The sequence below is a fragment of the Panthera tigris genome, chromosome E3 (genome assembly GCF_018350195.1).
Source record: "Panthera tigris isolate Pti1 chromosome E3, P.tigris_Pti1_mat1.1, whole genome shotgun sequence".
In the NCBI taxonomy this organism is placed as follows: domain Eukaryota; kingdom Metazoa; phylum Chordata; class Mammalia; order Carnivora; family Felidae; genus Panthera; species Panthera tigris.
In genome coordinates this window covers 2,153,949-2,166,249 of record NC_056675.1, presented here as the reverse complement: position 1 = coordinate 2,166,249, position 12,301 = coordinate 2,153,949, and the positions used below count along the sequence as shown (strand labels likewise).

Genomic DNA, 12,301 nt, shown 5'->3' with positions numbered 1-12,301 from the left:
CGGCGCCGTCCCCCACCGGGACGCACGGGGGCTGACCCGGCCTGGCCACGGAGATGCTGCTCCTGCCGCCCGGGATGCCGGAGAGACCCCAGCCCGGGAGCCGGGGACAGGCTGTCCTGTGGCATTCCTGAAGGTGCCGGGTGATGACGACAGAGGAGTCCGGGCAGTGTCACGGCCCCCGGCGGCCCTCGGTTCGCACCCACCCAGCAGGCACGCTCCGGGGAGAAAGAGGGCAGGGAGGGCAGTGCTAGTGGGAACAGCACGGGGCGGGACCGGGCGGCTGCCCAGACAGACGCGTGAGGGCTGTGCCGAGGGGCGAGCCGAGTGGCAGGCGGCTTCCAGGGAGCTCAGCTGCGGGTCTCCGTGCCCAGGGGCCCAGGAGGAGTGCGGGCCGGGAGGTCCCCGCCAGGGTGGACAGGCGAGGGTCCGGAGAGGGAGACCGCCAAGACCAGGAGCCCCGCAGGCCTCCCAGTGGGGAGGTCGCTGACTGGGCAGCTCAATGGCTTTTTTTAAGTTTATTTTGAGAGAGGCAGAGAGGGCACAGGTGGGGGAGGAGCAGAGAGGAGGGGGGAGAGAGAATCCCAAGCAGCTTCCACACCATCGGCACAGAGCCTGATGCGGGGCTCGATCCCACGAACCAGGAGATCACGACCGGAGCCAAAACCAAGAGTCGGGAGCTTCACTGTCTGAGACACCCGGGCGCCCCTCGATGGGGTTTTTAGGGGGTTTTGTTTGCTCGCTCCTCTCTGTGTGAGGGAGGGACTCTGAGAGACAGACCCATGGCCCCGACGGCACGTGCTGGCTGTGCCCTGTCCCATGAACGTCCACTGTCGTCCTGACAAGTGCTCTTGGCCCTTCAGACAGACCAGAAACCTCCGTCCTGGCAAAAATACCCACAGCGTTAGGAAAAGGGAGACCGGCCTAGCTCGTCTGCCAGGGTGAGCACAGCACGCCTTTGTCTCTGATTTCGAGAAATAAATACCCTCTGCAGAAAGCCCGCTACCCTTCGAGATCCGAACACAATTTAAACTGAGCTTAAATGACAGCCCTGCTGTGGCTCCGGCAGGAGCACCTGCTGTCACGTGGCTCAGAGATTCTCTGAGGACCGGAGGTCCGGCGGGCTGCCCCTCCAGGGTCCCACCTTGCCACGTTCCCAAGGGCCCGCTAGCCCCACTTCCCCGCCGGCTAAGCGTCCTTAAAAACGAGAAGTCCCACCTGGGAGTTAAAACGTGAAACCAGCAGGTGGCTCAGGGGAGGAAGCGGTGGACCCACTGGCCTTCGGCACGTGTATTTAGATGGTTGTAACTTTATGCGTCGTTTATACAGGAGTCTTCGGAAGGGATGAGGTTTTCACCCTGCGCTGCAAAGAACAGCTGTCTCGCAGGGTATTTGTCTTGTTTGCCGAGTAAATCCTGTCACTTTGAATTGCCCCCAGGGGTGCGACGCTGTAGCCCAGGCTGTGTGCTTCAGAAACCTCACTTTCCGGGGCCGCTGGGCCTCTGCTTCGCACCGGCTGGGGTGCAGAGGGCCAGCCGGAGGGAAGAGGCCCTGCCGCCCGCCCGCGGCTCCCTCCTCTCCCGCCTCCCCTCCTCCCTTCTCCTTGCTGGCCCAAGAGGACTCGAGCGTCAAGAAACGAAGACGTGAGGGGCGCCTGGGTGGCTCGGTCGCTTGAGCGTCCGACTCTGGATTTTGGTGCAGGTCACGGTCCCACTGGGATCGAGGAGCCTGCTTGAGATTCTCTAGCTGCTCTTCCCCTGCTCCTGTGCTTGCACTCGCTCTCAAAAATAAAAACATTAAAAATTAAAAAGGAACTGAAAATGTGTTTTCATCTGGGGGTGTTTCCCCAAATTCTACTCGGCTTTTGCTTTAGGAGCAGGGAAGGAATCTTTGACAGGAATCCACGAACCCGGCGGCAGAAGACAGCTGATGTCTGGGGAATAAATCTTCCCCAAGATTTTGCTTGCGTGCGGCTGCTTGCCAGGCCCTTAGATCCTGCTGGAATCTGCCCGGAGCCCCTCCAGGGGCTCGTTGGCCGGCTCTGGCCTTGCCCGAGCCCACCTCGTGCCCCATCACCACGTGTCTGGGCAAACGGCTTGTCTGGAAGGCTTCACGCTTTGTGCAGGAGCCGCTTGGGCCTTAAGGAGTCTGTGACGGCAGAGAGCAGAGCGCATCAGACACCTTCCCCGGCCACACGCCTGCCCCTGCGTGTCCTCGGAGAGGCTGGGGTCCACCCGCAGAGAGCAGCCTCCGGGGGAGACCCTCCCGGGGAGTTCCTTAGCTGGAGCTGGCAAGGGAACGGAGTACGGCCCGGCCTCGGGCCCCGGCCAGCAGGGGTAGACAGACATGTGAATCCGTGAGCAGGCACAGAGATACACACGTGCACACGCCCCGCTCCCTGTTCTGCCACTGGTTGGTTTGTGACCCTCGGGAATTTGAAAGTAGTGCCCAGCCTGGCCCGCAAGGAGCACGTGGGCCTCCTTATAGACTCTTAACTGAGAGTTACCCGCAGGCCCTTGCCAAGATGATTTTCTTGACGAGATTCTTCAAAAGTCACCAGGGAATATGGAAAAAAATGTCAGAATCCGAATCCCCGGTTCCTTTTAGCACCTGCTACTGGGCTGAGGGCACGAACGACGAGGAGGAACCGCTCCACGTTCCGGGCTCGGGTACCAGCCAATGGCCTTTGGCCAGCGCCTTCCACTCACATCCTGGGAACCCAGCCGGGCTGCGGACAGCGCAGAGGGGCGGCCCCATTAGCCAGAGCCTGCCTGAAGAGCCTCTGGAGTTTCCATGGAGTCCTTTCTGAATAGGGAGCGGGGTGCCCCGGAGCTCACCGTTAATTAAGCCCCAGAACAGCCTGGGATTCAAAGGAGAGGGTGCGATCTGTGCCAAGGCCCCCGGGGCTGCCATTCAGGCTCCCAGCCTGGCCGCTTGCTTCCTCAGCCCTCCCCTTCCCGGCCGGCGGCTCAGAAAGAATAAAAGCCCGGAAGGGGGGTGGCTGGGGTCGGGGCCCCGGCGCGGCCGCCCCTGCTGATGGTGGCCTCGTCCCCGCCCTCCGTCTAGGCCCAGTTCAGCGCCAAGGGCTCTCCCCCTTGGCAGCACTGGTGCGATGGCCCTACCCCCGCATCTGGTCCCTCCCTCACACGGTATTTCTCCTGCCCGCCCCCCCCCCCCAGCCTGTAACCAGGCTGGGCACCACCCCTGTTTGTCTGTCTGTTAGACGCGGGCATCCCCAGGGCTCCGTCCCCAATGCCCACACTCCCCAAATACCGACACGGACGTCTGTACCTACGTGTCTCAGAGGCCTCAAGCTCAGCTTGGCCCGGCTTTCAGTGACCTTTGCCCCCTAACCTGCCCCCCGTCCAGCGATCCAGCAATGCCGTCTCGGTTTTCCGAGCCAGAAACCTGGGCCTGGGCCCGTCTCTCTTCATCGTCCTCACCCCACAGTCAGCCACCAGGCCCGGGGCTACTGTGCAGAACCCCCAGCCAGCCGTCCCCCCACCCCGGACGTGCTGTGTACCCACAGGCAGACACACGCGGACAGACATGCACGTGCGTGCACACACACGCACAAACATGCTCTCATACGAACGCAGGCAAACGCACAAACGCACGCTCACGTGAAATACGTACTTGCACATACGAACACACACCCAAAGACACAAAAGCTCACGCACACGTACACGCACACCGTAAACTCAAGCCATGCTAAGCTATGTGGTTTCCATGGAGAAGACCCCAAAATGGAAAACGTGTGACCAATGTGAAAATAGGGACTTCTGACAGGGGTGGATGGGATCGTCCGATCTCGGCTCCTCGGTAAGTGGTTCGTTAGTGGACCATACACACGTAATTAGGGTCACGTATGCCGCTCGCGGGTTCCACGAGCTCCCACCGGCGTCTACACCACTCCGTGTGAGCCGCTTGACGCACTTCTCCAACGCACATCCTCCTCACTTGGGCCCCAGCTGTTTGAGAGTCCTTGGCCGTGTCAAGATCCGAATGGGATATGCGGTCTTTGTTCCCGAGCGCCGAGGACTCACATGAACACGCCGGTCTCCAGGGGTGCCGGCCTCTGCCCGGCCGCGGGGGTCCCTCTCCGCACGGCGTGGCCACGGCTATGTGTGCGAAGTGATTTTCTGAAGGCCGGTTCACAGGGACCCCCCCGGTGTTCGCGGTGGGAGGCTCTCCTCCTGCAGCGGTGCCCAAGCAGGAGTGACATCAGATAAATGGAGGGATCCTTTCACCTGGCCGGGTCCGGCGGCCTCAGCCGCTGGCGTTCAAGCTGCTTTCGCACCAGGCTGTCGTCACCGAGAGCGCAGTGGGATGGGACACCCTGTGAGCGCTGAGGTGGAGGGCAGAGTCCTCTCTCCCCTAGGGTGCGTCTGGGGGAAATCCTCCTCTTACACGGGAGCTGTCCGGCCCCCGCCGCCCCGCCCGGGTCCTGCCCACCTCTGCCTCCCGCCGGCTCTCTGGCCACTCCCTTCACATCAAACACGACACATCGTCCACAGACCTTCTCCCTAGAAACAGCCGCTGTCGGTACTCGGTAAATATCATGGGTGGGTGTCCTCGAGCTGCAGTGTAGGGTTGAGGCCGCTCTCGGGCTCATCCCGCATCTGACGCCGTTCCTCTGCCCAGAGCCACTTGGAGGTTTTCTGACTGTCCCCCAGCAGGGCACTCAGGGCTCCAGGAAAGTGCATCCTGTAGCTGTGGCGGGGGCGGGGGGGGGGGGGACAGGTCTCAGGGCCCCCCGGAACATTCTGGAATATTTCTCTCACTGCCCCCTCTCCATTTACCCCCATAGTGAGTTCTTTACAAATCGGGAGAGGCCCCGACAAAGTCTCGCAGAATTCTGTGGACTTCCTTCTTTGCTTCCGGAGGCCTGGGGTAGGGGTAAGCTCTGCGTGTATGCTTCCAGAATCTTCCGCGCTTTAGTTTGTGGCCAACGATTGCACCCCTGTCCTTATTTGGTTACTGCTGGTGGAATTTTGACTTCTCTGTCATGGGTCTGACCTTCCCTCCCCCTGTTGGGTACTGAGAGGAGGCTCTCTGCTCCAGCCTCAGTCCCTGTCTTCACCCCACGGGTGTTTCTACAGCAGGTGACACTGCTGACCCCCTCCCCTTCCTCGGCTGCCCTGAAACCCCACATCCCTGCTCTGCAGACCTCTGGGAAACCCTGTCCTCTGCTCCCACAAGCCCACACACACCACAGCCTTCATCTTTCCTACTGCGTGGATGACAGCACCCGTACCTCCCCGGCCACCCAGTCACCCCCTCCTTGGCGCCCTGGGGACGTCCCCAAGACATCCACCTCAGCTTGCCCAAAATGACGCTCATCAACCCCGCCCCCACTGGGATGGCCACTACAAAAAGAAATCAAAGCCACAGGTGACAGGTGAGGACGTGGAGGGACGGGAGCCCGTGTGCACGGCCGGTGGGAACGTAAGGTGGTTTCGCTGCTCTGGAGAGCGGTCTGGCGGCGCCTCAAGTAGGTAAACAGAACCACCACGGGATCCAGCAAAGAATTCAACCCAGGGACACAGGGCACGAGGTGTCTGCACACTCACATCCACAGCAGCAGCGCCCGCAACGCAGAAGGCGGAAGGAGCCAGGTGTCTGTTGTCAGGTAAAGGAGTCGCGGTCTACGCACACAGCGGGCTCCTCTCCAACCTGACGGAGGAGGGGAGCCCTGACACACGCTAGCACACGGGCGCCTCTGGAGGACATCGTGCTCACCGAAACGAGGCAGGGACGGGAACACAAACACGGCTGGGGGGCGGTGCCCCGGCTGGGAGGGGATGAGGGTTAGCGTGCGATGGGGAGAGAGTCTCCTGTGGGGAGATGGAATGTTCTGGAACCAGACGGCGGTGGTGGTGACCGCACAACAGGGTGAATGTGCTTGATGTCCCCGAACCGGGCGTTTGAAAATGGTTAAGATGATAAATTCTTTGTTATATATAGTCTACCCCAATTCAAAAATCTTTGTAAAAGCGGGGCACCTGGGTGGCTCGGTCAGTTCAGCGTCTGACTTCAGCTCAGGTCACGAACTTGTGGCTCATGAGTTCCAGCCCCACGTGGGGCTCTGGGAGGAGCCTGAAGCCTGCTTCGGATTCTATGTCTCCCTCTCTCTCTGTTCCTCCCCCACTCGTGCTCTCTTTCAAAAATAAATCAAGGCTAAAAAAGTTTAAAAAAATCTTTGTAAAGAACACAGATCTCTCCTCCCATGCAGGCACACCCTTGGGGACCCCCCCCTTCCGTCCACACACAGGCCAGAAGCCTGGAGGGGGTGCCCTCTGAGCCTCTCCCTCTCCCCTATCACCATCTCCAAAGTATCAACAAAACCCCCTGAGGCTTTCACCTCCTAAAGATGGCCCACGTCTGTCCTCTCCTCCCCATGTCCGTCCCTGCCCGTGACAGCTCAAGCCACCATCTCAGTTGGACCTGCGTGGCCTTGCCCCCTTGTCCTGTGGGCCCAGACTCGATTCGGCCAGGGGTACCCGCCGTCAGCCACGGCCAAGGTCAGGGGCAGCCAGGAACAAGCGGGAGATTCGCTGGGGAAGTGGCTTTGCTCCGAGAGAGCCCTCGGTCCTCCTTTGGCCCCTGGCATGATACCCTCACGGCACAGGATTCACCCTGTGTGGCACTGTGGCACTCGGCCACTTCCACTGCCCTGTCACTCAACGCTGAGATCATTTGATGGCCGTGTGACTCCCCTGTCAGACTCCCTTGGTTCCAGACTGTGTTCGCAAGGCTCACTGCCGCTCCCAAGACCTAACACGGCATCTGGTGCACAGGAGGTGCTCAATAACTGTGCGGAATGAACACGAGAAGCGCTTAGCAACTCCTGGGCGAGGGGCTTCCCTTCCTCCAGCAGAGCCCTTCTGGCGCGCGTCTGTCCCGCCGGACCGTGAGCCGCCCGCACAGAGCAGGCCATTCACCTGTACATCCTCGCAGCAGACACGGAAGGGGCCCAACGCATGCAGAGTGAAGTATTCCGCCGCTTCCCACAGGACCTCGGAGGCGGCCTTGGCTCTCTCTTCTCACTGCCCTGTCCCCGCTAAGACTCAGGAGAGTCCTCAGAACCTGAGACCTCCCCTCCATCCTTCCATTCATTGGCTTTAGATCCGGCTGGAGACTGAGAACACCCAAAATATCAGTAACCCAAACACTTTCGAAGTTTCCAAAGCCCCCAGGGAAACAGGGCAGGTGAGAGATGGCGGCTGCATGATTTTCAAAGACCCACACTCTTCTCACTGCTTCACACTCCCAAACACAAGGCTTCACGGCCCAAAAAGGCTGCTCGGGCTCCGGCCGTAACACAAACTCGAGCCACGGGAAGGAAGGAGGAAGGGGGTGTCCCCTCACTTGAGGACACTTCCACTGGTATTCCATTGGTCAGAAGGTGTTCACTAGCCTACCCAGCTGCCAAGGAGCTTGGGAAACATTAATCTATTCTCGGTGGTCTTAGACGCAATAAAAACGGCAAGTTCCGTTGCTAAGGGGGGAAGAGAAGGACAGATCCAGGGGAGGCCAGCACTCATCCGTCCTGTTCCTCGTCTCCATCCCGGCTCTATGAATCCAACGTCAGGCACCGTGGCCCGTCCTCCCCATGCTGCCCTGTGATCCTCGGTTAAAAGCCAGTGTAAACACACACCTTCTCTCCCCAAGAGACTCACTTGGATTCCCTCCATGCCCCAGCTTGGCACACCCCCCCCCCACCTCTGGCCCTGACCCCTGCCCTCCCCTCTAGACGCACGCGCACAGCCTGCCCAGAGCATGCCCTTCCCCCCATCCAGCTGACCGCCTTACACAAGCCGTTTCCCGCCAGCAGTGTCCCGTCCCCCAGGCCTGCCCGCCTGGCCCTGCTGAGACGCTCCCTGGGGTCAGCCCCTCCTTTCTCTGTGCTCTCACGAACTGAGTTCATCCCGCCTGCTTTAGTATTTGCTGCACGTCTGCTGTGTGCCAGGCACTGAGAGAGGAAGGCACCGTGGACCTTCAAGGATCAAGGTTTATTTGATCTGTTTGCAAGTCTGTCGGCTAGGCCGGGCGCCACGCAGACTGGAGTAAACTCCTTCACCCACCAAACACCCACCCGCCAGGGTGCCAGGACCCAGGCGGGCAGACCTCCCTATCAGGCTGGCGAGGGTCCAGGCGAGAGGCCCAGCAGCACAAAGTGCAGACCAGGCAGTGGGCGGGGTCGGGGGGGAGCAGGAACACGCGGCCCTCGCCTCCGGAGGAGGGAACGGGGGGCTTCCTGCCTAGGGAACCCTTGGCCCTCCCCCTGGAGCCAGAAGTGGTCCAGCGTGGCTGGGGCCGGCAGGTTGGGGCGGAAGCAGGGGCTGTGGCTGGGGCAGGGGGCAGGGAGGGGGGAACTGCACGTTCTGCGGAGGAGTTTGGCCCTCACCCCGGGAACCCTGGGAACCGTGGGAGCAGGGAAGGGCTGCTGGCAGCAGGATGCCAGGTCCAATTTGCCTTTCAGAAGGTGAAGGATCCCTGGCAGCTGGGAGGGCTGCCGATGATTCAGGGGCTGGTGAGGAACTCTGTGAAGGCTGTCCCCCTCAGTGCCCACCAGATAAAGCCAGTCCCTCTTAGCCACCCCCAAAGACAGGAGAGGGCTGGGCATCCCACGTGTGCCAGGCGGGGAGCGGCCTCAGACTGGGACACATTTCCAGCACATTCCCTCCTTACTGATCTCGGTGAGTGGGGGAAGGGCAGAGGGAGGGAGACACAGAATCCGAGAGCAGAAAGTGAGGCCAGGCAGGGAGGTGAGCCCAGTGGGGCTGCCCACCCACCCACCGCCCCCTGTCCGTGCTGCTGAGCAGCTGGGATATCTGGGGAGGAAAGGGTTCCTGGGCCCGCAGGCAACAAAATCCAGGCCGAGGGATCTAGCCAGACCATCCTGGCCAGTGACCCGGGGTGAACTGACCCTCAGTTTGGGAGTGACCGGAGCCATGTCTCTGGGTGACTGTGAGCACGTGGCCGGAGCAGGCCTGTGCCAGCCTGGGCAGCTCCTGGAGAGCATGATGACGTCTGTTCCAGAAACATGCACAGAGCACCCGTCAAGGGCCCAACCCTGATAATGCCATCATCTTGGCCACAGTTCCAGAAGCCTCCACCTTGCTCCTGCCCCGACCCCTGCCTCCCTGAGCCTCCGGGAGAGATGAGGAGGACAGGGACAGTGGGGGGTTGGCACGGTCAGCGTCCTTCACACAGACGGGGGCGGGGAGGAGAAGCTCAGGCCATGAGCACAGCCCTCCCTGTCTGCCCCACGTTCCTGGCAGCCTGCTGGAGACATTTCCTTCCACCAGCCCTGTGGGGCTAACATTTCCTTCCAGGGCTTCCCAGAAGAGGCGGCCCACCCTGGGGAGGGAGACCCTGACTCCCTGGGCCCCACCCCGGCCAGGGAAACAGTGTGTGAGGGAATGAGAACTGTCTGACCCCACTTTGAACCTGGGCCCCTAGGACTCCCACGTGGGGATGCAGTGGCTGGCCTCTACTCAGGCAAAGCACAGTCGGAGTGGCTGGGGGGTGAGTGACAGGCCCCCAAAGGCACTTGGGCACATCGCATGGGGAAACAGCTTACAGTGAGGGAAGGAAGCTGGGTTTCAGCTGTGAACATCCCCTTTCTAGCGTAACCCTGGCACCCGCCCAGGGAGGGAAGCAAGATCGTCCTCTGTTTGCAGACGGGGAGACTGAGGCTTGGAAGGCTGCCCGGCTGAAGGGTCTCAGCTCTTGGAAGGGGAACGGTGTCACCAGACAGCCCAAGCCTGGGAGCAGCTGGCAGGGCTCAGGAGGGGGCAGGGAGAGCCTGCCTCTCCCACAGCCCCCGGCGAGAGGCCGTGATCCCTCCCCACACTTGCTGGCCTGCTTCCGAAGGTCCAAGGTCCGAGAAAGGAGCCTTCTCTCCCCAAGCACAGGGACAGTGTGATTGACAGTCCATCCTTCCAACAGCTGCCCGGCCAGCCTTCGTCACCAGCTTGAAGCCAGAGACCAAGCCAGAGTCCCCTTCCCGCTGCTCCTGGAGACAGAGGCGAGGTTCCCGAGCTGTGGGGAAGAACCCTCTCAGACCCTCTCATCCCAGCTGCTCACATCCATTTCCTCCTCTGCGCCTGTCAGGGAGGAAGGGACTGCACAGGACTTTAAGAATCTCTTCCCCTTTTGGAAGTCCGCTCAATCTTGACTGACGTAGCCCCAGCCCGTGCCTACACTCCCCTGTGTCCGTGCCTTGTTCAGTCCTGCCCATTGTCTCTGTGCTTGGCCATGACTGGCTTTGGCCAATGGGACCCATTATTAAATGGGACACGAGCAGGCAAGTGTTCACGCTTCAGGGCTTAAAAGCTCTCTTTCCCACTGGGGAAGAAGCCGACCCAACTCAGCTGAGTGTGGCCCCGGCTCAGCACCGAGCACCAGCCATCTGAGACTGTCCAGATGGCCCAGTGGGTCTGCCGTGTGACCGCAGGTACATGTACAACCCTGCCAGCCACCAAAGGACCACCCAGCTGAGCCCACGCTGCTCAGCCCCAGAGCCACGAACAGATACGGCATAGGTGGTCTTAAGCCACTGAGTTTTGGGGGAGGTTAACTATTCAGCAACAAATGCGTCACCCGTTGGTCTTTTAAAAATACGTTATTTGGGGGGGTTGCACGGCAGAGAGAATCAAACCAGAAATTTTGAGAGACAGGGGTTTACACCTTGCGTCTATACCTAACCCTCTGAGCCTTTTTCCCTCCTGACGCGGGGATGGTGGTCATCTGTCTCGTGTGGGGATTAGCAAGACCCAAGTGTGAAAGGGGAGTCGGCATCGGCCCCGAGACGGTCTCACGCCTCACTTCACCAGTTGCAAGGTGGGAGAGTTCCGCAAACCACGCGGAGATTCCAAAACCGGCTAGGAGAACTCACGGAAGTCACGAAAGCAGATACGTCACAGGAGACGGCAGCCCGGGGTGGGGATGGGGGTGGTCCACGGGGAAAGTTTCTGTTGCGCTCAGGACGCGTGGCCCTCCGGCACTGACGTGTGACAAAATGCACAGAGTGTTGCCAAGCAGGGGCACCCACCCCAGCCCCGGTGCCCAGTTTTTTTCGGTTCCACGATGTAGGCTTGATTGGTCGGTCCATTGCCGACATGGTTACCAGGTGGACTGATGCGGCGTGGTCCAAAGCCCCCAACCTAAATCACGTGGCTGGACTTTCTGATGTGACTGGTCCCCGCACTAAACAAAGACACGTCTATCGGACATGATGCAGATCTCCCCGAAGCCGAAGGCAAAGGCTGGACCTCAATTTCGGCCAGGATGACTTGTTCACCACACAGTGGCCCCGTGGTGCCTGCCACGAGGGCGACACTGTCTCCAGCTCCCTGGCTCGGGACTCAGGGCGAGCGGTTTCATCTTCTGGGTTTTAGATTCCTTGTCTGTGAAATGAAGGAGCCACAGTTCTCTCGTGAGCTGCGAAGATCGGCCGTCTGGCTCAGGTCGGGTGTGTTCGTGCTAACACTTGTGCTTGTGCACAGTCTCTTTCCTGCCACGAGGAGAGCTACCGGACACAGCTTCCCGCTTTCTGATGTGCCGGGGTTGTGGCACGGAGCCTCAGTTTTCCCAGCTGTAAAATGGGGAAGCAGGGCTTGGCGAGCATAAAGCCCCCGTAGGTGACACGACTTTCCCAAGGGCTCGTAGTTGGCGGGAGAAGCCTGGCATGAGCCCTGGGTCCCGCGACACTCTCTCTGCACAACGCTCGCCAGGTGACACATCGCTGGGCAGACGGGCAGGGCTGAGGGGCCCCGCCCGGGGAGGAGAGTGTCCGTGATTGCTTTCCAGGCTCCTCTCATGTGAGCCCTGGGGCCCGGACACCAGCCCTGTCAGTGCCGCGTGTCAGGCAAGGAGTAAGGAGGCTCTGAGCGAGACGAGGCTTGCAGGCTGGGACTTGGGGCGGGATCCCCGGCTGCCACGGCCCATCCCTGCTGACTTATTGGTTCCAGGGGCTCTCTGGACAGGCAAGGCTGCCAGCGAGGTGGTTCCAGACAAGCGAGGGGTGCTCACGTGGTCAGTCTGGCTGGGTCAGTGTTTGGCTCGCCCTGTGGACCTCTCGGGGAGCTTGCTGGATGGCATCTCTCCCAGCCTCCAAGCCACACGGCCAACGCCACCGGGCCAACCTGAAAGCAGGGCTCCTGAGGCTTTCCCGCGGCCAGGACCCACGAGCCAGGTGTCTGTGGGGAGCGGGCGGTGGGCTGGCGGCACAGCACACATCACAGCTGGGAAACCCGGCCTCTGGCTTTCTCTTCTCCCTTCCAGTTGTGGTGAG

At 60.8% G+C, this 12,301-nt stretch overlaps 1 long non-coding RNA gene across 1 annotated transcript in view; it reads right to left on the bottom strand.

The window, feature by feature from the left end:
• LOC107180818 overlaps positions 1–12,301 on the bottom strand; it is a 32,371-nt gene that overhangs the window by 18,240 nt on the left and 1,830 nt on the right. The window lies entirely within an intron of this gene.